Source organism: Lissotriton helveticus, chromosome 8, assembly GCF_964261635.1.
Source record: "Lissotriton helveticus chromosome 8, aLisHel1.1, whole genome shotgun sequence".
In the NCBI taxonomy this organism is placed as follows: Eukaryota; Metazoa; Chordata; class Amphibia; order Caudata; family Salamandridae; genus Lissotriton; species Lissotriton helveticus.
In genome coordinates, this window is record NC_136069.1 from 703,634,882 (window position 1) to 703,661,363 (window position 26,482).

A 26,482-nucleotide genomic window follows, 5' to 3' on the forward strand; every position below is an offset into this window, starting at 1 on the left:
ACGAGGGGCAGTTAGTATCTTGGGCCTTGTTCCATTTTGCAGTGAAAGATCTTAACGGGAGAGTGCCCACTCTAAATTGATGATATATTTTCCTATCACCAGTGTTCTTTTTAAAACAAAACACTGGTTGGACACTAAGGGGCATATTTCCAAACTGCACTTTGCAGTACTACAACAGCACTATTAAATTATTTCAAAATGCTTCTCACAAACCTAGAAGCACAAATCCTCACCTCCTCCTCTCCAATCTTTTCTCCGGGGAGTTAATCACACTTTGAAGTTTACTACTTAGCAGTAAGTGTGGAAGGGACAGGGGAGTGGCCAGATGAAGGGTGATACTTACTTCTAAATGGAAGGGGTTTAGGGAAAGTAGGGAGGGGTATAGTTAGGGTTAGGGGGTGTTTACTGTGGGGCATGCACCCACCCACAAATGAGCAGCCCATTGTTATTCACAACCTGCACATCTAAAGCTACTACAAACAAAAAGAGACACAAAACAAAAGTAAATTACTCTAGCTCGAACCTGAAAAAGTTCAGCACCACAGAAGGCCAACCACAGGCACTGCAACATCCTCGAGGTAGGGATTTAAAATAAATCCCCATCTGTAATATTCTTGAAATAAATTAAATAATTTAAAGTAGGTAAAAATAATTATTGTAAAATGTATTTTTATCAAAATATAATTAAATTACTTGTATTTAATTCTGTACAAATCATTTTAAAATTATGAATGCATAGTAAAAAATGTATTCCTTTACTTTAGGAGGAAATACATTTTCTAATTTAAACATCAGCAAAATATTTCTAATTTAATATATTTCATTTGATTAAAGATTTAATTCAAAATTAATTAAATAGTGTAATGGTATGTTTTCTTTCGTTCTTAATTTAAAATGAATATATGAAATGAATGTATGGCAATACTTACAATGAAAATATTATTTTACATTTTTTCCAAGTTTGACAAACTTTTTTAATGTTTCGCCTACACTGCAACAAAGGGATATCCTCATAATCATGAGGGGTTCTCTGTATAAAAAAAGGATTGGGAAATGTTCCCAATATTTTAACTTAGGGAGCTTTACACCCCAGTGGCAAACTGTGTATGGTAAAGTATATTGAAAAATAGAAAGGTTTAGCACACACGATTTACACAATTTTTGCTATTTATCAATTTCACATTATGTAAAATTCACAAACTTATTGAGAATTCAAATGTGACCATTTGCACTAATTTGTGTTCATAAGAGACTGATTCAAGTAGAAAATGTCTTGTGCAGAACATTTCTCACCAGAATCCATTTTCTGCTCAAATCAGCCTCTTTCCTAAGCATGACTTTTTATTGCAAGATATTTCTTGTCATGAAAAATGAAGTGAGTTTTAGGCAAATTACATCTCACTACTCCAAAATAAAGAGCAGTAAGGAAAGTGTTGGATTTGGAGAGGTCAGATTTGCTAATCCCACTCAAAGATATGTAACAGAAGGGAAAGTGCTGATCTTTGAAGGGTTTACATTTACTATTACCACTCCAATGTAAGCAACGCTAGGGAAAATGTTAGATTTTGGAGGCATCAGATTTACTACTCCCACTTCACTGTTAACAACACTAGGGTAAATGTTGGACTCTGAAGGGGTCAGATTTACTATTGCAACTCCAATATGAGCAACAGTAGGGAAAGTGTTGGACTTTTAAGGGGTCAGATTAATTTTATTTCCACTCCAACATAAGGAACAGTTCTGTGAGTGTTGGACTTTAGAAAGCTTAGTTTTAATTTTCTCCATCCTAAATTATTATACATTATAATAAAATATATATACAGTAAATAGACATAAAATATATTTCCACAAGCATGTTAAAAACAAATATTTGCAACATTGCACAATCATTTAAATATAAAATTAAATTATTGTTGGAAAATTGCCCTCTCTGAAAGGTCACCACAAATTTTTGCATTCTTCCTCTTTTTGCTGAACTCCTTTTGTTGGCCTTACAACTCTGAACACTTTACCACTGCTGACCAGTGCTGAAGTGCATGTTCTTCTCCCATAAACATGGTGAGATTGGCGTATACCTGATTGGCATATTTGTTTTACTGGTAAATACCTTGTAAAGTGGTATAACATATACCCAGGGTCTTGTACTTCAAATGCTACGAATGAGCCTGCAGCACTAATTGCATAACCCACATCAGTAGCCTTTCAAACCTGTCTCAGGCCTGCCACTGCAGCACCTATGTGTGCAGTAAACTGCCACTTCGACTTCGCATTTAAACCTACTTGTCAAGCCTTAAACTATCCTTTTATTATGTATGTCTCCCCTAAGGTAGGCCCTAAGTAACACTAAGGGCCGGGTGTCATGTAAGTAAAAGGTAGGATATGTATTTTAATGTTTTGCATGTCCTGGTAATGACATACTGTTTTTCACTGCAGTTATGCCTACCACTCTCTAGACCAGCCTTGGGAATTCCTTAATACGCTTTCAAGCTGTAATTCCTGATCAGAGAGGAATAGATTTTTCATGTTTCCTGTCTTTGGAATGGTAATCATAAAACCTCTTCACTTGTGAAGTTGGATTTTGTATTACTATTTTAAAAATTTCACGTTTGGAAAGTTGACATTTCTCTGCACTTATTTCATTATGTGTCAGACAACAATACACGTCTGGAGTGGGGTAACAGCTACACTTTGTACACTTTCTCTAAAAAGCCACAAACACAGGAAAGTGGGACTCATCTGCATTCTGACGGGTCTTCCTTGACAGGGCGGAATAGGAGGGACTGATATTTATACTTCAATAGTTAGTGTCCTGCCCACACACAAAGCACAGATATATCCCCCACAGATAGTGTTGAAAGAGATATTTGTGCACTTCAGAGAGCTGCTTTGAAGGCACCCTACATCAAAGCCACTTTTGGGTATAAGTACTGGGTCTCTGACCTCAGTCAGAAAGACTGCTGTCCTGCTTTAAGGACTTAACTGAACTGCTTTTTTGGAAGGACTGATTTTCTGCTTGTTACCCTGCTGCCTCCTGCGCCCTGGCTCTGCTGAAGGAGAGCTGGGCTCTGCTTTACCTCCAAGCGATTTCCAAGAGCTTGCTGGCTTGCTTCCTGTTTTATGAAGTCTCAGGGGCACAGCAGATTTCCTGAAAGTCTGCTGGGGCTGCTGGACCCTGCACCGAGAGTCCTACCCTTACCTGAGGAGCCCACTCCAATTCTCCAAGTTGTGGCCCTCTGAAGTGTGTTCTGCAGCTGTTTTGCTGCAAAATCAATGCATTGTCACCTTTGTGCCGATTAGAACCAATGCATCATCTTTTAACAGCAGTTCTACAGCCTCCATGGCCTGATGATGACACTCTGCACAACTCAACTATACAGCGACCTGACTGTGGAAAGGATGGACACATCATGCCCTCGGCATCAATGCTCTGCTCCATCCAAGGTTCTTTCTTAGTGGGAACTACATGGATTCTGTAGGTAGCCTGTCCTTCATAGTCGTTGGCCTGAACTTTGGATTTTCACCGGTCCCTCCCGACTTCCACTGATTGCTTTTTTGTCATTTTGGTCTGGTTTTGTTCAGAGTATTGTCATCTATTTTTCTACACCTAAGTAGAGTCTTTTCTGTAGTGTAGTCATTGCATTACTGTGAGCGCTGCACATATACTTTACACATTACCTTTTTAGATATTAGGATGGGAAACACTGTCAAAACTCCGTACGCGGCGGAAGAGAACGCACCGCCGCGGAATTACACCCGACCCCGCGTCGGACGTAACCAATCCAGAGACACCGCCGTACGGAATGACGTCTCCGACCTCGTCCCAAATCACGATGGCGGAAAACACACATAAAACCGATGCGGAAAAACAACCTGCCTGAACACGGCGGATTCCCCACAGCTAACAAACCACACATTGCTCCAATCCAGGAAGGAAGCCGTTTCTCGCGTGGTGTGGCACGAGGAAGGAGGATGCAGGGAACATAGCACTTTATCAAGAGTCATCCCTTATGGAAGAATTGTTTTCTCTGTCCATCATCCTCCGCACGATAGTCTACACAATAACTAAAAAGGACTGTACACAAGACGTCTCACCAAATCTTTGAAGACGACTCGCTTTCTTATTACCTGTTTGCGCATATAAATATTTTTGTGGCATCCCAGTACCATTATTCAAAAGACCCTTTGAGACGTTCAGTTACAAAGAAATTACCTACCCATTACTACGACCATTCATACTAAAATAATTCGCCCTGAAGAAGTCCCTTGAGGACGAAACGCGTCGGCTGCAAACACCCGTGTTTTGATTGTACACCCTTTTGGAATAAAGAAAATCACAACTAAGAAAACCTACGTCTGTGATTATTGGCTTTGTAATTTTGGAATTGTGTGGTGCACCTTTGCGTTTATGTACTCACACATTGCGAAGATACCCACCACAAGCAGCTCGCCCACATGGACCCAGCGCTACACGGTTTTCCGATACTCTTCGCGATCCTCCACCAGCAAGTCATGGACCATCATCGACGACGACGCAGGTACGCTACACACCATTGACTGCCGGAAGGGGAGTACCTGGCAGGGCTGTGACGTTGGGAGGGGGAGTGTCATGTCACAGGAAATACATTGACGAACGCACACAAATAAACACAATTGAAGTACACAACCAGGAATGACAGTATCACAACAGCAACAGGGCATTGTGGACATCAGAGCAGGTACATCATTGGCAGCACGTGAGAGGGCACAATGCAGTATCACAACAGCAACAGTGCATTGTGCCCAACAGAGCAGGTACATCATTGGCAGCACGTGAGAGGGCAGAATGCAGTATCAGAACAGCAACAGGGCATTGTGGACAACAGAGCATTGCACTGAACAGGTCCATCAGAGGCAGCACGTGAGAGGGGCTAAGTGCATCAACAGTCCATTGCACTGAACAGGTCCATCAGAGGCAGCACGTGAGAGGGGCTAAGTGCATCAACAGTCCATTGCACTGAACAGGTCCATCAGAGGCAGCACGTGAGAGGGGCTAAGTGCATCAACAGTCCATTGCACTGAACAGGTCCATCAGAGGCAGCACGTGAGAGGGCAGAATGCAGTATCAGAACAGCAACAGGGCATTGTGGACAACAGAGCAGGTACATCATTGGCAGCACGTGAGAGGGCAGAATGCAGTATCAGAACAGCAACAGGGCATTGTGAACAACAGAGCATGTACATGATATGCAGCACATGAGAGGGCAGAATGCAGTATCAGAACAGCAACAGGGCATTGTGCCCAACAGAGCAGGTACATCATTGGCTACCCAAGTACGTGTGTCAAGCGACCCGTCACAAGGAGATTAATAAAACCTAGGTGGTAACATTCGTCAATCTACACACAAACTTAAATGACATGTGACTGATGGCAACTAGACCTCACACCACAAAATCAGGTGGACTGCTTGAACAACTCGCCTCGGACACACCGCCAGCACCAGCAACAGCAACAGGAGTGTGAGACACAGCCATCGATCTACTGACTGACACATGAGCCCTAGACCCAGACACACCGCCAGCACCAGAAACAGGAGTGTGAGACACAGCCACCGATCTACTGACTGACACATGTGCCATAGACCCAGACAAAACGCTAGCACCAGAAACAGGAGTGTGTGACACAGCCACCGATCTACTGACTGACACATGTGCCATAGACCCAGACACACCGCCAGCACCAGAAACAGGAGTGTGAGACACAGCCACCGATCTACTGACTGACACATGAGCCCTAGACCCAGACACACCGCCAGCACCAGCAACAGGAGTGTGAGACACAGCCACCGATCTACTGACTGACACATGAGCCCTAGACCCAGACACACCGCCAGCACCAGCAACAGGAGTGTGAGACACAGCCACCGATCTACTGACTGACACATGAGCCCTAGACCCAGACACACCGCCAGCACCAGCAACAGGAGTGTGAGACACAGCCACCGATCTACTGACTGACACATGAGCCCTAGACCCAGACACACCGCCAGCACCAGAAACAGGAGTGTGAGACACAGCCACAGCTGTGGTGACTGACACATGTGCCATAGACCCAGACACACTGGCCTGACATGTCCCTGTACACTGACCAACAAATACCATGCCTGCACCTGACACATGTGAGTGAACAGCAGCTGAGCCACTAGGACCACTGAAATGGTGAGCCACAGGGCTGTATGGCCCAGGAGGCAGGGTGGCTCTGGGAGCTGGGGACAGCTGTACTGGAGCGACACTGGGGTGGTCAGGTCTCAGTGGTGTGTGTCTCCGTTTCTTTGTGAAACGTAGGGGCACTCTGGACATGCCTGGACTGGTAAGTGGAGTGGCATCACCAGACATCAAAGGTGTATCATGTGCTTGTGGTGGTCTGCTCCCTGGGGACGCGCTGGACCCTGCCTGCCGTTTGCTGTGGGCCTGCCTTCTGCCCTCTGCATCATGTGTAATGGGGGATGCAACAACAGTGTACTCCTTCCTCTGCTTTAGCGGGGTGTGGATGGGAGTAGAGGTATGGGGGGACTCCACCGCTGATACATGTGTTGTATGTTCCTTAAACATCATCCTCAGTGCAGCCAGGGGTGAAATATGTCTGTCCTTGATGGTGCTCGTGTCCATGGGAGAACCCTTGGCCATGGGATGTGCCTTGGACGTCGGAGGTGTCCTGTCCCTGGAATGGGCCTGATCCCTTTCCGGTGCCTTGTCCCTGGGTGCAGACATGTCCATTGTAGTGTCCCTCTCCTTTGAAGCAACCTTGCTCTTGGGAGGTGCCCTTACCTTGGTACTGTCCTTGTCCTTGGGAGTGTCCCTGCTCTTGGGAGGTGCCCTTACCTTGGTACTGTCCTTGTCCTTGGGAGTGTCCCTACTCTTGGGAGGTGCCCTTTCCTTGGTACTGTCCTTGTCCTTGGGAGTGTCCCTGCACTTGGGAGGTGGCCTTGGCTTGGGAGTCACTTTGGTGGGGGATGGCTGTGTAGCATGTGAATCCATTTCCATACACACCCCTACATGATCCTGTCTGTCAACTCCAGTGTTGGACACGTCATCTTCGGATAAAGAGATCACAGGCTTAGGGGATGGTGTCTGTGCCCTCCGTGACCTGCCTTGCTGCCTGTGGCTGCTCCTTGTGTAATAACCAGAATAATAGGCCTGGTCTGAAGACTCACTCTCCCCTGTAACATCAAGTGGTGTGGATGGTTGTACAGAAGTAGCACCCTGTCTATGCGACTGTACAATGGCTGAGGACACAGTGTTTGCCAATGACTGAACTGTTCTGTGGAGACCAGCAACATCGCCATGCATCCCCTCCATGAATACCACCACCTTCCTATCGTGGTCTTGGAATGCATTGATCATTTTGGTCTGCCCTACACACAGCAGTCACAGCAGATCAACAGCCTCTGCACAAAGTGCACTTTGTGTCACTGGGGCAGGGGCGGCGGTTCCTGCACCGAAGGCAACTCTGCTCCTCCTCCTCTGGAGAGCACGAGCAGTACATGTTGCAGTGGGTTGCAGTGTGGGCCCTGTGTGCTGTGTCCCGAATGAAGGTGTCGATTGCCCACTCCCTGTCTGTGCCAACAGTGCGGACTCACCAACACTTTCTGAGGATGAGGGCGATGGTGTTTCCACATGCGAGTCCTCAGGGACGGTCCTGTCCCCCTCTCCGGGGCTGCCCTCTTCAGTGTCAGTCTGTGTGTGTGTGACCTCTGATTCGGAAGCATTGCCACCACTCATCTCCGTTGTCTGTGGGTCATTGCCCTCTGCCAAAGCTGAAATAGAGGGAAACGCGGTGTGAGTAAGTGCCACACTCACGTACAGAAGGACAACAGATCTAGGATTCCATTACATACATTGTACATGTAGCACACATCCTGCACACGTCCCAGGCAGGTCACCCACCGCCGGGTGTTGACTGTCCTGGCCCGGCGGTGGGTGACATGCCTGGCACGGCGGTAGTGCACCGGGCCTGGCCCAGCGGTGGGTGACCGGCCTGGGACGGTCGATCTACGGTGGATGATGCAATGTGACTGTAAGGAGGGTCATGACCTGCCATTTCGATTTCCATAATTACAAGTATGTGTTGGCCTGCACCTCCCCCGCGGAAGGCGTGCACCGCCATGATGGCGCCACTGATTGAACTTTGTTGCAAAAGATGCAACCGTCGCGGAAGCAGTGCACCGCCATGGCGGCGCCAATGATGTTAATCATTGGACCGCTGCACCGTGCTGTATAGTCCGCTATTGCGTTATGAGGGTTGTGACCGTGCTGGCGAAACTGCATATGTCCTGCACTATATAATGTGTGTTCATACTATGCCCATTGATGTGCACACAATGTGGTACACATGTGCATATCGACGTGTTGACGTCTTATATTTCCCTACACACGTTTCAAATTCTACACATCTACACAGTACATCAGGCCTGTCGCGCCACATTCTGATTCTGTTGTCAGTGTGTAGTTCATGTGTGCTAATAACAATGGTGGGGGTACACATGCATTATGTGTATGCGTATGTGTGTTGCCTGTTGTTTGACCATGCATGTAATGAGCGGATGCTCACCATTGTCAGTGTTGTCATTGGTGCATGATGACATGGAGTGTGTGTAGCATTATCGTTTTGTGTTTGCACGTGCATGTGTGTCTGTGATGAGGCTTGTACACATTTGGGTCCTTACACATGTCTTGTTGGCAGTAATGTTGACATGAGACTAAGTTGCATTGTACATGTTGACACACTTCATGTTGCTAGTGGATGCACATTGTTCATAGGGCACTCCGTATTGTCGTAACTTTCTGAGATGTCACATATATGACTATTGTCCACAACATTTTTCTTCTTGCTAGTGTTGGCTTACATGTGATGGAGTTGCACAGCCATGCGTTGTTTGTAAGTTGACTTATATTACATCTACTCCCACGCAGGAGGGCTCCAAATGTCCATCGCCCATACACTGTGGTGGAGGATATGGTTGACGAGGAGGTGATCAGGAAATTCCGACTAGATCGACGTAGATTGATGGAGCTTGTAGACCAATTGTCTCCTCATCTGCAGCCACGAAGGACATATCCTGGTTCCATTACACCCACAGCTAAGGTGATGGCGGCACTACACTTTTTGCAACTGGCACCTTTCAGTACACAGTTGGACATGACGGGGGGATGTCACAGTCCATGTTCAGCATGGTACTTCGGGGTGTTCTAAAAGCCATGATGCTGTACAAGGATGACTACATCCATTTCCCACGGCCGGCAGAGTTGGCAGCAGTCAAAGCAGACTTCTATGCACTGGGCCAGATACCAAACGTAGTGGGTTCCATTGATGGCACACATATCGCTCTCATTCCACCACGGGCACGTGAGCTGGTATATAGGAATCAGAAGCACTATCAGTCGCTCAACGTGCAGGTGGTGTGCCTGGCCGACAACATCATCTCCCATGTGTGTGCAAGATTTCCAGGCTCCGCACATGACTCCCACATCATGCGGAGCAGCATTGTCCCCCAACTGATGGCAAATCTGCGTCCAGGACACGCATGGCTTGTTGGTGAGTATGCTGGGGGGACATTTGTGATTTCTGTGTGACATGGGGTACCCACCAATTCTGGTTGTGATATTTGTGTCTGTCATCCCCCTACATAGGCGACTCGGCGTACCCAAACCGGCCCTGGCTCCTGAGTCCCATACGTAATCCTACTACAGCGGGTGAAATGCGCTACAATGATGCCCATGGAAGGACACGTAGAGTGGTGGAACGTACTTTTGGACTGCTAAAGTCCAGGTTTCGGTGCCTGGATAAGACCGGAGGGGCCCTGCCTTACTCACCAGGCAAATTATGCAGGTTCGTGATTGCCTGCTGCATGCTCCACAACCTGGCAGTGCGCAATAACATTGAACTGATCTTGGCCTCCCATCCCACCCATGTCGACTGATGAGGATAGTGGTGAGGAGGAAGGTGTGGACCAGAGGCGTCAGCTCATTGATCGCTATTTCCCCTGAATGTGAGTGACTACCTCTTGTGCCGGTTGACAATGCGTTATGTATGTTTGCTGGTGGTGTGTGGATGTGGTGTTCATCAGCTGCCTGTTCTGGTATGTTATGTTTGCATGTGTGTGTGTTTATTTCTCTGGACATGCAAGTCTCCATGATGTGTGTCCTCTCATCCACTGATTTTGTGATGGGTTTGGTTTGTGGAATTTTGCACTGCTGTGTGTTGTGATGGGTGTGATTCACTTTCCTGACGTGTGTTTGCTGTCTCTGATTTTCCCTAGGTCACTCCCACAGCGGCAGGATTCTGTACGACATGGTTCCCTGCACCTGGTCAGGTCTGTTTCTGAGACAATCATGTGAATAAACATGGAGGCAACACATCATTGAGTGTGTAAGTGAAATTTATTTACAGGTTGTGCATTGGTGCTGGTGGATATATGCAAGTAAGTGTTGGGTGGGGGAGTGTGAGTTGAAGGTCATGGTAGATGAAATGTCCGTGCTGACACCACATTGGGTGATGTCCGGCTAGTTCAGCAGACCTTTGCCAATTCTTGGCGTAGTGGGACAGGATAGTTTGCGGGTGGAAGGCAGTGTTACAGTCATTGTCGGCCCCTCTTTGAGCGTGTATATGGAGCATCCCCACTGCTCTCACCTCCATCCAGCCTCGGACGGCCCCTCCGTCTTGGAGCCGGTACGGAGTCAGCTTGTGGGGCAGGTTGCTCAGGGGCCACATCCGTGTCCAGGGGCACAGGTGGCGGTGGCGGTGGTGTTGCTGACCGTGGCAGCTGGACACTTGGTTGAGGGGGGGGTGTTGCGGTCTAACCATTCCCTCCACAGTGATGTGTGCTGGCCCAGAGGTCCACTATTTGGCCAAGGCGGCTGTCAATGGACCGCAAGACATTGGTGTTATCAACCGAGTCCTGGTGGGCACGATCAGCCTGTCCCTGCCCACGCTCATAGGAAGCCTGGACTCTGCCTTGGGCTTCCAGTGTCTCAGCGCCAGGATGGGGTGGGTGTCCTTCCCCAGCTCGCCGGTGTGAGGTACTCCTGCTTGGGGGATGTTGCCTCGGCTCTCTCCTTTCCCGTCCACTCTCCCTGCTTGGCTGGGATGTTGATGGCCCTGTGTCTTGCGGTGGGTCAGGTAGGGTGGCACAGGCAGGAGTGGTGGTAATGGTGGTGGTGGAGGTGGTGGTGGTGGGTGTACAGCTCACTGTGGCAGGTGTTGCAGGAGTGACACAGGCCACGGTTGTTGAGGCAGGGATTTCCAGTGAGCCTGATGGCCCTGGCAGTGTGCATTGGCCCGCTCCCTCCTCCGCACCGGAGCTGGCTGTGGCATCGTCCCAAGAGAGTCCTGGATGTGAGTGAGGAGAGTGTTGCGGCGGGTTGCTGGTTTCACCAGTCAAATTGCGATCACCTGAGGGACAAGATTTTGATGATCAATACTTTGGACATGACAAGTTTTGTTTGCCATACATTACCTTTCAGTGTCCTCTCGCACACACCCCACACACCACCACCCTACCTGTGGCCATGGGTGCCTGTTGGGAGTTGTAGTACTATCCTCTCTCACACACCCCACCCTCCACCACCCTCCCTGTGGACATGGGGGCCTGTTGGGAGTTGTAGTACTATCCTCTCTCACACACCCCACACACCACCAACCTCCCTGTGGACATGGGGGCCTGTTGGGAGTTGTAGTACTATCCTCTCTCACACACACCACATACCACCACCCTCCCTGTGGACATGGGGGCCTGTTGGGAGTCGTTTACATTTTGGTGAGTATGTAGCCCACATGCATGGGTTAGAGCCTGGGAGCTTTTTCTTCTCAGTTGTGTGAGGCAGGCCATGTCTATGTGCTCGTGGTGCTTGGTTCGTACTTACCAGCCTCTTCTCCTTCCTCAATTCCTTCCAGGCTCTCTGGGTGCAGTATGCCCAGCACCTTTTCCTCCCAATCAGTATAGGGTATGGGCTCCGGGGGGGTGCCGCCACCAGTGTGATGTGCTCGCAGATGGTTTTTAGCACAGATGCCTTTGTCCCTGGTTTTTAGGTCATGCCACCGCCTCTGGATCTCGTGCTTTGTCCTTGGCACGGTCCCTGACGCATTCACCCGAGTTACTATCCTGTCCCACATGTGATTTTTGTTGGCCACAGTGGTCTGCTGGACTAGTGTCCCGAATAAGTGGGGTTCAACACGGATGATTTCATCCACCATGACCTTCAACTCTGTCTCCGTGAATTTCGGGTTTTTCTTGGGTGCCATGGTGTGTGGTGCTCAAGGTGTGGGTTGATTGGTTAGGGAGGTGCAGGTGTGTGGTGTGTAGGAATGGTGTGGTGGGTATTTGTGTGGTGGGTGTGTTTGAGTGGTGGTTGTATGTGTGCAATTTGTGTCTGCTGTCGGTCGTCTGGGGCCTCTTGCTAGCGGCTATGCTGTGATGCAAAGAATTGTAGTAGTGGGTGGGAGTAATTTTATAGTCTGTGTTGTGGTTGTGTCCCAATGGTTGTTGGCAGTCAGGTGCTAGGTGGGTGTGTTGACTAGTGTGGATTAGTAGGTGCTTGGGGGGATTTCATTATGGCTTGTGATTGGTGTTGGTGTTTCAGGTGGGTGGTAGTCCTGTTTCGTGTGTTTTCTATTAACTTCCGTCAGACATTTTGCCATTGGTTTGACGGTAGGGATGTTGTTCGTGTTGGCCTTCCGCTGGGATGCACAGTTTCTCATTGCATTGTTTCCACTGCGGCCGTGGATGGAGGTGCGTACCGGGGAACAGGCGGCGTTATCCTAATCGCGGCCACGGAGCCTCCGCTGGTATTGCGGTGGTTGTGGCTGTTCCGGCAGTCATGTTCGTCCGCGGCGGTGGGTGTTTCTTAGGTTCCATCCGCTTGCGGCGGTCTCCGGTGTACTCTGTCCGCCGTGTACGGAGTTTGATGTGGTCCATCCGCTGCGGTCGGACTTTAGTCCCATTTTTATCCTAATTGCTACGGAGGTTTCTCCGCAGAGCGGTCCGGAGTATCTTGGCCGCTTCCTTGGCGGACGGAACCAGTTTCCGTCCGCAATACTAATCGGCCCCTAAATTTGGAGTCCAGAAGGCAGATATCCCACCTCTCAATATTTGGAAGCATTTTTTCTTTTATGGTTCCTCAATTTGAATATCACAGCTTTATGCTCTATATTAAGGTAAATGACTAACTGTAGGCACACAAATGGCAGTGCTTATAAACCAGACACCAGCTACACTTCTTTTCTTCTGCTTGAGAGTAAGCTTTCGCAGGACTGGTGATGCTACGGCTGGCATAAAACATGATGCAACAGGTGGCTTCCAGATCAGTGTTCTTCTAGGCAATTATGGCCCCCTGAAAAAACTGCTCTCAGTGTGAAGGTCTGGGTCAAAATATCCCAAGACATTGGCATATGCAATCTTGCTTTTAATTACTTGAAAGCATCTTGGTATTTGTTGGACCATTTAAATGGATTGCCCTCTTTTGTTGTATTTATTATTGGGACAATAACTGCTGCAAAATCTGGGATGTACTGCGCACAGTAGGTGGATAGGCAAAAAAAGTGCACAGGCCAGACACATTGTGAGGCTCTGGAATGGACATAAGTGCTGTAAACTTGTCTGTATCAGGAGGAATGCATCACAGGAGAAGGAATGCCCACAGAATTTGAGAGAGGCGTAACCAAACAAACATTTTCCTTCGTTAAAAGAAGATTTGTGTCCCTTACTATTTGGCAGACTTTGACAACAGTTTTCTCATGCTCATTCCTAGATGATCCAAAGACAAGTATATCATCATCAGAAATCAGACAGTTGAGGATGTCCTGTATGAGCTTGCAAACTTATTTCCTGGAAGACCTCACTTGAAATTAACTGTCTGATTCACAAAGAGCCTCTGCACTCAAGGAGAGGCCCCACAGATGTAGGGGGTCTGCATTCATGGCGGGACCTCCTGAATGATTTCCTGCAGTGCAGAGGTACCAGACCAAGTGCAGGCTTCTTGCTATGACTGCTAGGCCTCTGCCACAAATGCGGGGGCCCTTTGTAAATCAGGCCTATCATGTTTATATTTAACAACAAAAGGAGAGGTAGGGAGAATGAGGCACTCTCTTAGTCCCCGGTTAGTTATGCAAAAACAAGAAAAGAGAGGTCAGATCAAACACTTGATCAATCTAAGCGTAGACTATACAGACCACAGTTCAAGGAGTCAACACAAGATTAGATTATCACATCCGATTTGGGTGATAAAGAAAGCCCTCACACACTGACCTAGTCAGTGTCATGCTTCATCATCGGGCCCCACCGACAGAGGCCGAATGCCTCTGCGGTGTGCTACGACGCCAGAAAGACTGCGGAGCAGGTTTTGTGTGTGGAGGGCGTGCTCTTGTTTACAGTGAAATTTTAAAAGTGCCTAAAAAAAGGGTATCGAAAAAAATATATTTAATAAATGATCCCTGAGGCACAAAGTAAAGAGTATTACGTGTCTGTATTTACATGCCAAGGTTCAAGGTTGGTACAATACAGAATATACTCAATTTATTTCAGTCAACATGTTTCAGCCATAAGGGTGGTATATTACCGTGGCATTCTTCAGGACTATACCCCGGCGGTATGGGCTCTCTAATCACCCACCCTGACCTGGGGACGTGAAAGTGAAAATAAAGAGTGAAAAAAGTGCATAAAAATATTGGAAGAGTTAAATACTCGATTCCAAAAAAATACTCCGTAAATTTGGAGTGTCACTGCACCTGTAAAGTGAAAAAAACACACAGACAAACAGAAGACAAACATAAACATTGTTAATATGAGCCTTCCTGAGTAGTCATAGTGCTCCATGATGTGTGGCTCAAGTGGTGTTCCCAAAGTAAACATAGATTTTATGCACCATCCAAATAGCCCCTAGAGGATGATAGCAGATAACTCTGGGAAGTGATGTGCTAGAGGTGTGCTATTTACAAGACAAACGATTAAAAATGGGGGATTAAAAACGCGAATGCGTGTACTCCTTATGAAGGGATCAATGGACCTAAAGGTCTGTGCCCCTCAAGTTGATAATAGAAGGTACAGCTCTCACTTTCAAAAGGGGCGCTACTAGCACCATGGGTCTCGGGAGGGGGTCGGAGCGACCTGGCACATCCTAAAAATAGAGAGAAATGGTACACATTGCAAAGCCTGTACACGAGCAGATACTTAGCTCTGTTGACAGAAGGAGCAGCGGTCTTGGTATCGTCGTTACTCACGCCCTCAGTGCTCTCGACCCGCTGATAAACCTGGTTGTCGCCTCAAATCCGGACCCCGAGGATAGAAAAACGGGGCCGGTAAACTTGTTTTTAAAGGAACGGTCGCGTGTGCGACCTCTTTCCGGGTGGGCGTGTCTCGCCGATAGAGAGGCTAGGAGCGCACACGCCCTCCTCGGAGGGCCCCGCCTTGTTCAAAGCGAGGCTTGAATGTCGGCTAGAGACGTCCACGCCCACCTAGTCTTGTGTGAAACGAGGCTTGAAAGTCGGCTTGGCTATTAGGGACGAGTAGCGCAGTAGCGCTATTACTAATACAGAATGTGTTTGTAGGCTTAGAGCTAATGCTGCTTGTCATTAATTCAATATTAATAAAATTAATAAAAAAAGTAATTAATCTATTTTAGAGGCAATAGACTGTACCTGGGAGCATAAACTCATGGTAGGGACTAATCTGTGAGAGCAAGGCTAGTCATTAGTGTGGATCACAGAAAAAAGGAATGACTATTTACAAGATAATACTGAGCTCCACGGAATATCATCGTTGAGCCCATTGACGTTGGTGCCCAAACGATACACCCAACGTTGCTCCTTTTCAAAAAGTCTACTGGTAATGTTGGTTGTGCCCTTCACTTCCTCGATTACTGTCCACCTCATGTCATTCGTAGTATGGTTACTGTCCAAAAAGTGGCGGCTCAGTTTGGTAGTTAGTTTTTTGCATCGGACGTTGCTCCGATGCTCGCAGATGCGTTGTTTTATTCTGCGCGTTGTCATGCCAACATACCGTAGCTGGCACGGACACGTGATCAAATACACCACATTCATGGTGTTACAGTTAGTGTGTTCCCTTTGGGTCCATACTTTGCCTGCTTCAAGTGAAAGAGTTTTGGTTGCCTCTGTCAGGTGACAGACACTACAATTGGAGCACGGAAAATGCCCCACAACTTTGGGCATACCCCAGGCGCTGGTGACTGTCGGTGTGGGTTCAGAGACTTTTTCTTTAGGACGGGTGTGTACCAGAGCGTCTTTTAGACTGCGACCTTTTTTAAAAGAGAAAAGAGGTTTCTCCCAATTCTCTCTGTAAGAGGTCAGAATGTTCCAATGTTTATTGATGGATTTTTTCATCATGTTAGACAGACTGCTGTATGTTGTCACACACGTGAGGGGTATTGTTCTCTGGTTGATGACTTTCTCCTCTAGTAGTGCCTCTCTTGGTTGGTTCCTCGCTCTCTTGAAACCTTTGCTCAGGATAGGTGCTGGATACCCTCTGTCTTTCAATTTCCCAGTGAGGCTTAGGGACTGTTCTTTGAAGTCCGAGAGGGAGGTGCAATTGCGCCTAAGTCTCAGAAATTGCCCATAGGGGAGGTTTTCCTTCAAAGGGCGTGGGTGGAAGCTACTGAACTCTAGGAGGTTGTTTTTTGCAGTAGGCTTATGATGTGTCTTAGTTCTAAGGCCAGTTCCTTGCACCGAGATCTCAACATCAAGGAAGACAATCTCAGACCTACTCTTGGTGTTTGTAAACCGCAGATTCCGGTCTAGAGTGTTAATCCAGTTAAGGAATAGATCGAGATCAGTGTCATTCCCAGTCCATAGTAACAAAATGTCATCTATGTAGCGCTTCCACAGGAGCATTGAAGATGAAAAAGATTGGGAGGTGGGTAGGATGTATTTGGCTTCAAAATCTGCTACATACAACCCCGCCACGCTTGGAGCAAAAATGCTCCCCATGCTGGTACCTGAGCATTGAAGATAGAGCTTGTCTTTAAAGGAGAAGTAATTTTCTTTAAGGGCAATTGTTGCACACTCAATGATGAAGGATTTCGGTGTTTGATAATCCCATTCGGTGGAGTCTAGTGATTCTCCCAGGACTCTGATCGTATCGTCCTGGGGGATACTAGTGTACAAACTTTCAACGTCCAGGGTAACGAGAGTGACTGAATTTTCAGGAAAGGTTATATCTGATAGTAGGCGTAGGAGACTTTTAGTATCCTTCAGGTAAGTTGGAGTGGACTGCACCAAAGGTTTCAGGAAGTAGTCACAGAACTCGGATAGGGGCTCAAGGAGGGAACCAATACCCGAGACAATGGGGCGACCTGGTGGAGGAAGTCTATTTTTGTGCATTTTTGGTAATGTGTAAAAATATGGGATTACATGTTTGGAATTCCTCAGAAATGCCGCCTCGTTTTTTGACACATGTCCCTCTTCCTCTGCATGTTGAACAAGGGTTGTGATCCTACTGGTGAGGGCTGCAGTGGGGTCTATTGTTAATGGGGTGTAGTTCCGGATGTCCCCAAGCAGTTGGTAGCATGTTTTCTCGTAGTCAGCAGTGTCTTGGATAACAATGCCCCCACCTTTATCGGCCGGCTTGATGGTGATCGTACTGTCATTTTGCAGTTGTTGCAGTGCTTGGTACTCAGCAGTGCTGAAGTTACCGAAAACCACGGGGTTTTCACAGGACTCTAGGTCTTTAAACACAGCCTGCTCGAAGGTAGTAATCGCTGCAGGTGTGGTGTGAGGAGGAGGGGTGAAGGTTGAACTTGGTCTCAAACCTGTATCACCTTTTCTTGTAGCTTCGTTCGGGTCATCCTTTCCTTCGAAAAAAGCTTTCAGTTTCAGTTTTCTGAAAAAGCTGGCAAGTTCACAGTGAAGCTTGAATTTGTCAGGTCTAGCTTTCGGAACAAAGCCCAGGCCTCTTTCAAGAACCTGTACTTCAGTGGGTGTTAGTACTCTGGTAGAGAGGTTGGTCACTAGGCTTACATCCCGCTCGTTCCTGGTTGCTGGTTGCTGCGAGTGTGACTCGCTACAGAGTCGTCCTCCTCCCAGGTGACTCGGCTGTTGCCTCTCCGCTTGCCCCTTCCTCTCCGGCCGCTCTCTAAAAAAGGCTGCCTTTGTTGGTTCTGGAAGTTTGGTGGGGGCATAAAACCTGGATTCCAGCCCATGAAAGGGAACTGAGGTTGGTGGAAGGCAAAGGGATTATGGCCCATCATCATTTGAGGTGGTTGCCATTGCTGATGTTGACCCTGGTACCCTTGTCTGCCCCTTGCGTTTCTATTTCCATGATTTCCTCTACCCTTAGTTTGCTTAAATGAGCTATTACTCGATCCACTACTGTTAGAGGATTCATCATCAGATTGGTCAGATTTGTTATTGTTTCGAGTGGGAGGAGTGAAAGTTGGGGCTGAATAAGGATACACCTTTTCAAACTCGAACTTTTTTTGATCTTTTTGTAATTTGGTTGCTTTTGACTGCATCAAATTATCTCTGTACTCGTTCAGTTCCTTGTTAAGTTCATCCAACCGTTTTTTAAAACCAGTGATTGTGGTTTTAAAGTTTCTTTCCGTTTCTGTAATCTCCACCATCAGCGCTTCAGAGAGTCTTAGCGCTGTTTTTATGATTAAGACTAGCCAGTCGCGTGTACAGTGCCAAGCGATCATGGCCCAATCTTTGCGGAAGGTGGCATCATTGAGGAAGATGCGAGGGGCATTCGTAACTAGCAACCCTTTGGGTGCAGAGTTTGACATCAGATATTGTTTGAGAATAGTCCCATGGAGAATAGTGCGGATATGCTCTCTTTTTTTCTCTGTGAGATTTTCCCATTCAGTGGTGTTAGCTATTGCCTGTGATATTTGGGGATCTGCAAATATCGATGTGTCCGACATCAGTTCCTCTATCTCTGATTCGGAATATGTCAGGCCCATGTTCGCCATGGTGAAAGTAGTAAAAAGTGAGGCAAAGGAGTAAGTCTTAAAAACCCAGCAATGAAAGGGAATATCTTGCCGGTAGTAAAAGAGGCTCTCACAGCTGTGCGCTGCTATAATATTTAACAACAAAAGGAGAGGTAGGGAGAATGAGGCACTCTCTTAGTCCCCGGTTAGTTATGCAAAAACAAGAAAAGAGAGGTCAGATCAAACACTTGATCAATCTAAGCGTAGACTATACAGACCACAGTTCAAGGAGTCAACACAAGATTAGATTATCACATCCGATTTGGGTGATAAAGAAAGCCCTCACACACTGACCTAGTCAGTGTCATGCTTCATCATCGGGCCCCACCGACAGAGGCCGAATGCCTCTGCGGTGTGCTACGACGCCAGAAAGACTGCGGAGCAGGTTTTGTGTGTGGAGGGCGTGCTCTTGTTTACAGTGAAATTTTAAAAGTGCCTAAAAAAAGGGTATCGAAAAAAATATATTTAATAAATGATCCCTGAGGCACAAAGTAAAGAGTATTACGTGTCTGTATTTACATGCCAAGGTTCAAGGTTGGTACAATACAGAATATACTCAATTTATTTCAGTCAACATGTTTCAGCCATAAGGGTGGTATATTACCGTGGCATTCTTCAGGACTATACCCCGGCGGTATGGGCTCTCTAATCACCCACCCTGACCTGGGGACGTGAAAGTGAAAATAAAGAGTGAAAAAAGTGCATAAAAATATTGGAAGAGTTAAATACTCGATTCCAAAAAAATACTCCGTAAATTTGGAGTGTCACTGCACCTGTAAAGTGAAAAAAACACACAGACAAACAGAAGACAAACATAAACATTGTTAATATGAGCCTTCCTGAGTAGTCATAGTGCTCCATGATGTGTGGCTCAAGTGGTGTTCCCAAAGTAAACATAGATTTTATGCACCATCCAAATAGCCCCTAGAGGATGATAGCAGATAACTCTGGGAAGTGATGTGCTAGAGGTGTGCTATTTACAAGACAAACGATTAAAAATGGGGGATTAAAAACGCGAATGCGTGTACTCCTTATGAAGGGATCAATGGACCTAAAGGTCTGTGCCCCTCAAGTTGATAATAGAAGGTACAGCTCTCACTTTCAAAAGGGGCGCTACTAGCACCATGGGTCTCGGGAGGGGGTCGGAGCGACCTGGCACATCCTAAAAATAGAGAGAAATGGTACACATTGCAAAGCCTGTACACGAGCAGATACTTAGCTCTGTTGACAGAAGGAGCAGCGGTCTTGGTATCGTCGTTACTCACGCCCTCAGCGCTCTCGACCCGCTGATAAACCTGGTTGTCGCCTCAAATCCGGACCCCGAGGATAGAAAAACGGGGCCGGTAAACTTGTTTTTAAAGGAACGGTCGCGTGTGCGACCTCTTTCCGGGTGGGCGTGTCTCGCCGATAGAGAGGCTAGGAGCGCACACGCCCTTCTCGGAGGGCCCCGCCTTGTTCAAAGCGAGGCTTGAATGTCGGCTAGAGACGTCCACGCCCACCTAGTCTTGTGTGAAACGAGGCTTGAAAGTCGGCTTGGCTATTAGGGACGAGTAGCGCAGTAGCGCTATTACTAATACAGAATGTGTTTGTAGGCTTAGAGCTAATGCTGCTTGTCATTAATTCAATATTAATAAAATTAATAAAAAAAGTAATTAATCTATTTTAGAGGCAATAGACTGTACCTGGGAGCATAAACTCATGGTAGGGACTAATCTGTGAGAGCAAGGCTAGTCATTAGTGTGGATCACAGAAAAAAGGAATGACTATTTACAAGATAATACTGAGCTCCACGGAATATCATCGTTGAGCCCATTGACGTTGGTGCCCAAACGATACACCCAACGTTGCTCCTTTTCAAAAAGTCTACTGGTAATGTTGGTTGTGCCCTTCACTTCCTCGATTACTGTCCACCTCATGTCATTCGTAGTATGGTTACTGTCCAAAAAGTGGCGGCTCAGTTTGGTAGTTAGTTTTTTGCATCGGACGTTGCTCCGATGCTCGCAGATGCGTTGTTTTATTCTGCGCGTTGTCATGCCAACATACCGTAGCTGGCACGGACACGTGATCAAATACACCACATTCATGGTGTTACAGTTAGTGTGTTCCCTTTGGGTCCATACTTTGCCTGCTTCAAGTGAAAGAGTTTTGGTTGCCTCTGTCAGGTGACAGACACTACAATTGGAGCACGGAAAATGCCCCACAACTTTGGGCATACCCCAGGCGCTGGTGACTGTCGGTGTGGGTTCAGAGACTTTTTCTTTAGGACGGGTGTGTACCAGAGCGTCCTTTAGACTGCGACCTTTTTTAAAAGAGAAAAGAGGTTTCTCCCAATTCTCTCTGTAAGAGGTCAGAATGTTCCAATGTTTATTGATGGATTTTTTCATCATGTTAGACAGACTGCTGTATGTTGTCACACACGTGAGGGGTATTGTTCTCTGGTTGATGACTTTCTCCTCTAGTAGTGCCTCTCTTGGTTGGTTCCTCGCTCTCTTGAAACCTTTGCTCAGGATAGGTGCTGGATACCCTCTGTCTTTCAATTTCCCAGTGAGGCTTAGGGACTGTTCTTTGAAGTCCGAGAGGGAGGTGCAATTGCGCCTAAGTCTCAGAAATTGCCCATAGGGGAGGTTTTCCTTCAAAGGGCGTGGGTGGAAGCTACTGAACTCTAGGAGGTTGTTTTTTGCAGTAGGCTTATGATGTGTCTTAGTTCTAAGGCCAGTTCCTTGCACCGAGATCTCAACATCAAGGAAGACAATCTCAGACCTACTCTTGGTGTTTGTAAACCGCAGATTCCGGTCTAGAGTGTTAATCCAGTTAAGGAATAGATCGAGATCAGTGTCATTCCCAGTCCATAGTAACAAAATGTCATCTATGTAGCGCTTCCACAGGAGCATTGAAGATGAAAAAGATTGGGAGGTGGGTAGGATGTATTTGGCTTCAAAATCTGCTACATACAACCCCGCCACGCTTGGAGCAAAAATGCTCCCCATGCTGGTACCTGAGCATTGAAGATAGAGCTTGTCTTTAAAGGAGAAGTAATTTTCTTTAAGGGCAATTGTTGCACACTCAATGATGAAGGATTTCGGTGTTTGATAATCCCATTCGGTGGAGTCTAGTGATTCTCCCAGGACTCTGATCGTATCGTCCTGGGGGATACTAGTGTACAAACTTTCAACGTCCAGGGTAACGAGAGTGACTGAATTTTCAGGAAAAGTTATATCTGATAGTAGGCGTAGGAGACTTTTAGTATCCTTCAGGTAAGTTGGAGTGGACTGCACCAAAGGTTTCAGGAAGTAGTCACAGAACTCGGATAGGGGCTCAAGGAGGGAACCAATACCCGAGACAATGGGGCGACCTGGTGGAGGAAGTCTATTTTTGTGCATTTTTGGTAATGTGTAAAAATATGGGATTACATGTTTGGAATTCCTCAGAAATGCCGCCTCGTTTTTTGACACATGTCCCTCTTCCTCTGCATGTTGAACAAGGGTCGTGATCCTACTGGTGAGGGCTGCAATGGGGTCTATTGTTAATGGGGTGTAGTTCCGGATGTCCCCAAGCAGTTGGTAGCATGTTTTCTCGTAGTCAGCAGTGTCTTGGATAACAATGCCCCCACCTTTATCGGCCGGCTTGATGGTGATAGTACTGTCATTTTGCAGTTGTTGCAGTGCTTGGTACTCAGCAGTGCTGAAGTTACCGAAAACCACGGGGTTTTCACAGGACTCTAGGTCTTTAAACACAGCCTGCTCGAAGGTAGTAATCGCTGCAGGTGTGGTGTGAGGAGGAGGGGTGAAGGTTGAACTTGGTCTCAAACCTGTATCACCTTTTCTTGTAGCTTCGTTCGGGTCATCCTTTCCTTCGAAAAAAGCTTTCAGTTTCAGTTTTCTGAAAAAGCTGGCAAGTTCACAGTGAAGCTTGAATTTGTCAGGTCTAGCTTTCGGAACAAAGCCCAGGCCTCTTTCAAGAACCTGTACTTCAGTGGGTGTTAGTACTCTGGTAGAGAGGTTGGTCACTAGGCTTACATCCCGCTCGTTCCTGGTTGCTGGTTGCTGCGAGTGTGACTCGCTACAGAGTCGTCCTCCTCCCAGGTGACTCGGCTGTTGCCTCTCCGCTTGCCCCTTCCTCTCCGGCCGCTCTCTAAAAAAGGCTGCCTTTGTTGGTTCTGGAAGTTTGGTGGGGGCATAAAACCTGGATTCCAGCCCATGAAAGGGAACTGAGGTTGGTGGAAGGCAAAGGGATTATGGCCCATCATCATTTGAGGTGGTTGCCATTGCTGATGTTGACCCTGGTACCCTTGTCTGCCCCTTGCGTTTCTATTTCCACGATTTCCTCTACCCTTAGTTTGCTTAAATGAGCTATTACTCGATCCACTACTGTTAGAGGATTCATCATCAGATTGGTCAGATTTGTTATTGTTTCGAGTGGGAGGAGTGAAAGTTGGGGCTGAATAAGGATACACCTTTTCAAACTCGAACTTTTTTTGATCTTTTTGTAATTTGGTTGCTTTTGACTGCATCAAATTATCTCTGTACTCATTCAGTTCCTTGTTAAGTTCATCCAACCGTTTTTTAAAACCAGTGATTGTGGTTTTAAAGTTTCTTTCCGTTTCTGTAATCTCCACCATCAGCGCTTCAGAGAGTCTTAGCGCTGTTTTTATGATTAAGACTAGCCAGTCGCGTGTACAGTGCCAAGCGATCATGGCCCAATCTTTGCGGAAGGTGGCATCATTGAGGAAGATGCGAGGGGCATTCGTAACTAGCAACCCTTTGGGTGCAGAGTTTGACATCAGATATTGTTTGAGAATAGTCCCATGGAGAATAGTGCGGATATGCTCTCTTTTTTTCTCTGTGAGATTTTCCCATTCAGTGGTGTTAGCTATTGCCTGTGATATTTGGGGATCTGCAAATATCGATGTGTCCGACATCAGTTCCTCTATCTCTGATTCGGAATATGTCAGGCCCATGTTCGCCATGGTGAAAGTAGTAAAAAGTGAGGCAAAGGAGTAAGTCTTAAAAACCCAGCAATGAAAGGGAATATCTTGCCGGTAGTAAAAGAGGCTCTCACAGCTGTGCGCTGCTATAATATTTAACAACAAAAGGAGAGGTAGGGAGAATGAGGCACTCTCTTAGTCCCCGGTTAGTTATGCAAAAACAAGAAAAGAGAGGTCAGATCAAACACTTGATCAATCTAAGCGTAGACTATACAGACCACAGTTCAAGGAGTCAACACAAGATTAGATTATCACATCCGATTTGGGTGATAAAGAAAGCCCTCACACACTGACCTAGTCAGTGTCATGCTTCATCATCGGGCCCCACCGACAGAGGCCGAATGCCTCTGCGGTGTGCTACGACGCCAGAAAGACTGCGGAGCAGGTTTTGTGTGTGGAGGGCGTGCTCTTGTTTACAGTGAAATTTTAAAAGTGCCTAAAAAAAGGGTATCGAAAAAAATATATTTAATAAATGATCCCTGAGGCACAAAGTAAAGAGTATTACGTGTCTGTATTTACATGCCAAGGTTCAAGGTTGGTACAATACAGAATATACTCAATTTATTTCAGTCAACATGTTTCAGCCATAAGGGTGGTATATTACCGTGGCATTCTTCAGGACTATACCCCGGCGGTATGGGCTCTCTAATCACCCACCCTGACCTGGGGACGTGAAAGTGAAAATAAAGAGTGAAAAAAGTGCATAAAAATATTGGAAGAGTTAAATACTCGATTCCAAAAAAATACTCCGTAAATTTGGAGTGTCACTGCACCTGTAAAGTGAAAAAAACACACAGACAAACAGAAGACAAACATAAACATTGTTAATATGAGCCTTCCTGAGTAGTCATAGTGCTCCATGATGTGTGGCTCAAGTGGTGTTCCCACAGTAAACATAGATTTTATGCACCATCCAAATAGCCCCTAGAGGATGATAGCAGATAACTCTGGGAAGTGATGTGCTAGAGGTGTGCTATTTACAAGACAAACGATTAAAAATGGGGGATTAAAAACGCGAATGCGTGTACTCCTTATGAAGGGATCAATGGACCTAAAGGTCTGTGCCCCTCAAGTTGATAATAGAAGGTACAGCTCTCACTTTCAAAAGGGGCGCTACTAGCACCATGGGTCTCGGGAGGGGGTCGGAGCGACCTGGCACATCCTAAAAATAGAGAGAAATGGTACACATTGCAAAGCCTGTACACGAGCAGATACTTAGCTCTGTTGACAGAAGGAGCAGCGGTCTTGGTATCGTCGTTACTCACGCCCTCAGCGCTCTCGACCCGCTGATAAACCTGGTTGTCGCCTCAAATCCGGACCCTGAGGATAGAAAAACGGGGCCGGTAAACTTGTTTTTAAAGGAACGGTCGCGTGTGCGACCTCTTTCCGGGTGGGCGTGTCTCGCCGATAGAGAGGCTAGGAGCGCACACGCCCTCCTCGGAGGGCCCCGCCTTGTTCAAAGCGAGGCTTGAATGTCGGCTAGAGACGTCCACGCCCACCTAGTCTTGTGTGAAACGAGGCTTGAAAGTCGGCTTGGCTATTAGGGACGAGTAGCGCAGTAGCGCTATTACTAATACAGAATGTGTTTGTAGGCTTAGAGCTAATGCTGCTTGTCATTAATTCAATTTTAATAAAATTAATAAAAAAATTAATTAATCTATTTTGGAGGCAATAGACTGTAGGGATTTGAATAGTGGAGCATCGTGCTACTTGTGCTTTAGAGTGTTAATATTTGGGTGGCCAGCTGTTGCTGGACTGTCCTGGAGTCGGGGTATGGGGGCATTTGTGGTTTAGTTTCCTTTCTCAAGGCTCAATGTAGTGGAGGGGGACTTGAGGAAAGTCAGGCGATGACCCTACATATACCAAATCCTACTACCTCCAAAGGCTGCACACTAAAACATCAAACTAATGACGTGGAATATCTGTGGAATGGGGACCGCGACCAACCGTCACAAAATCCACATGCACTTTAAATGGCGGGGAGTGCACATCGCCCTGCACCACGATACACACATTACGGGTCTGTAGGTGGACTGTTTGCAGCACCGCGGGCAGGGGCAAGTTCACACCTTGGCTTACTCTGCATATGCCCTTGGGCAGTGGTCTTGAGCGAGGATCGGTGTTCTCTTTGAGGTCACAACAGTTAAGATAGAAAATGATGGATGTTATGTCTTGGTGGAGTGGCGATTGAGCATCATATAGCTGGTGCAGGGTAGCATATATGCACCCAACCAGGATCTTGGCTCCATCTTGAGACTACTCTCTTCATAGCTGAGCTGTATGGCTGAGGAGACACTGCTTCTTGGGCGTGACTTCAATTCCTGGTAGACGCCACACAAGATTGCTCTACCTCTCCAATACCTGGACATCTGCCCACTGGATGTATGAGGGACTGGATGGCACATTGGGACTAAGAAGATGACTGGAGAGTGCGGCATGGCTCAGATAGGGACTAATATATTCAAAAAGGGGGACAAGGAGAGCGTATAGGTTCAGCATATATGCTCCTCAATGAATCTAGAGAACCAA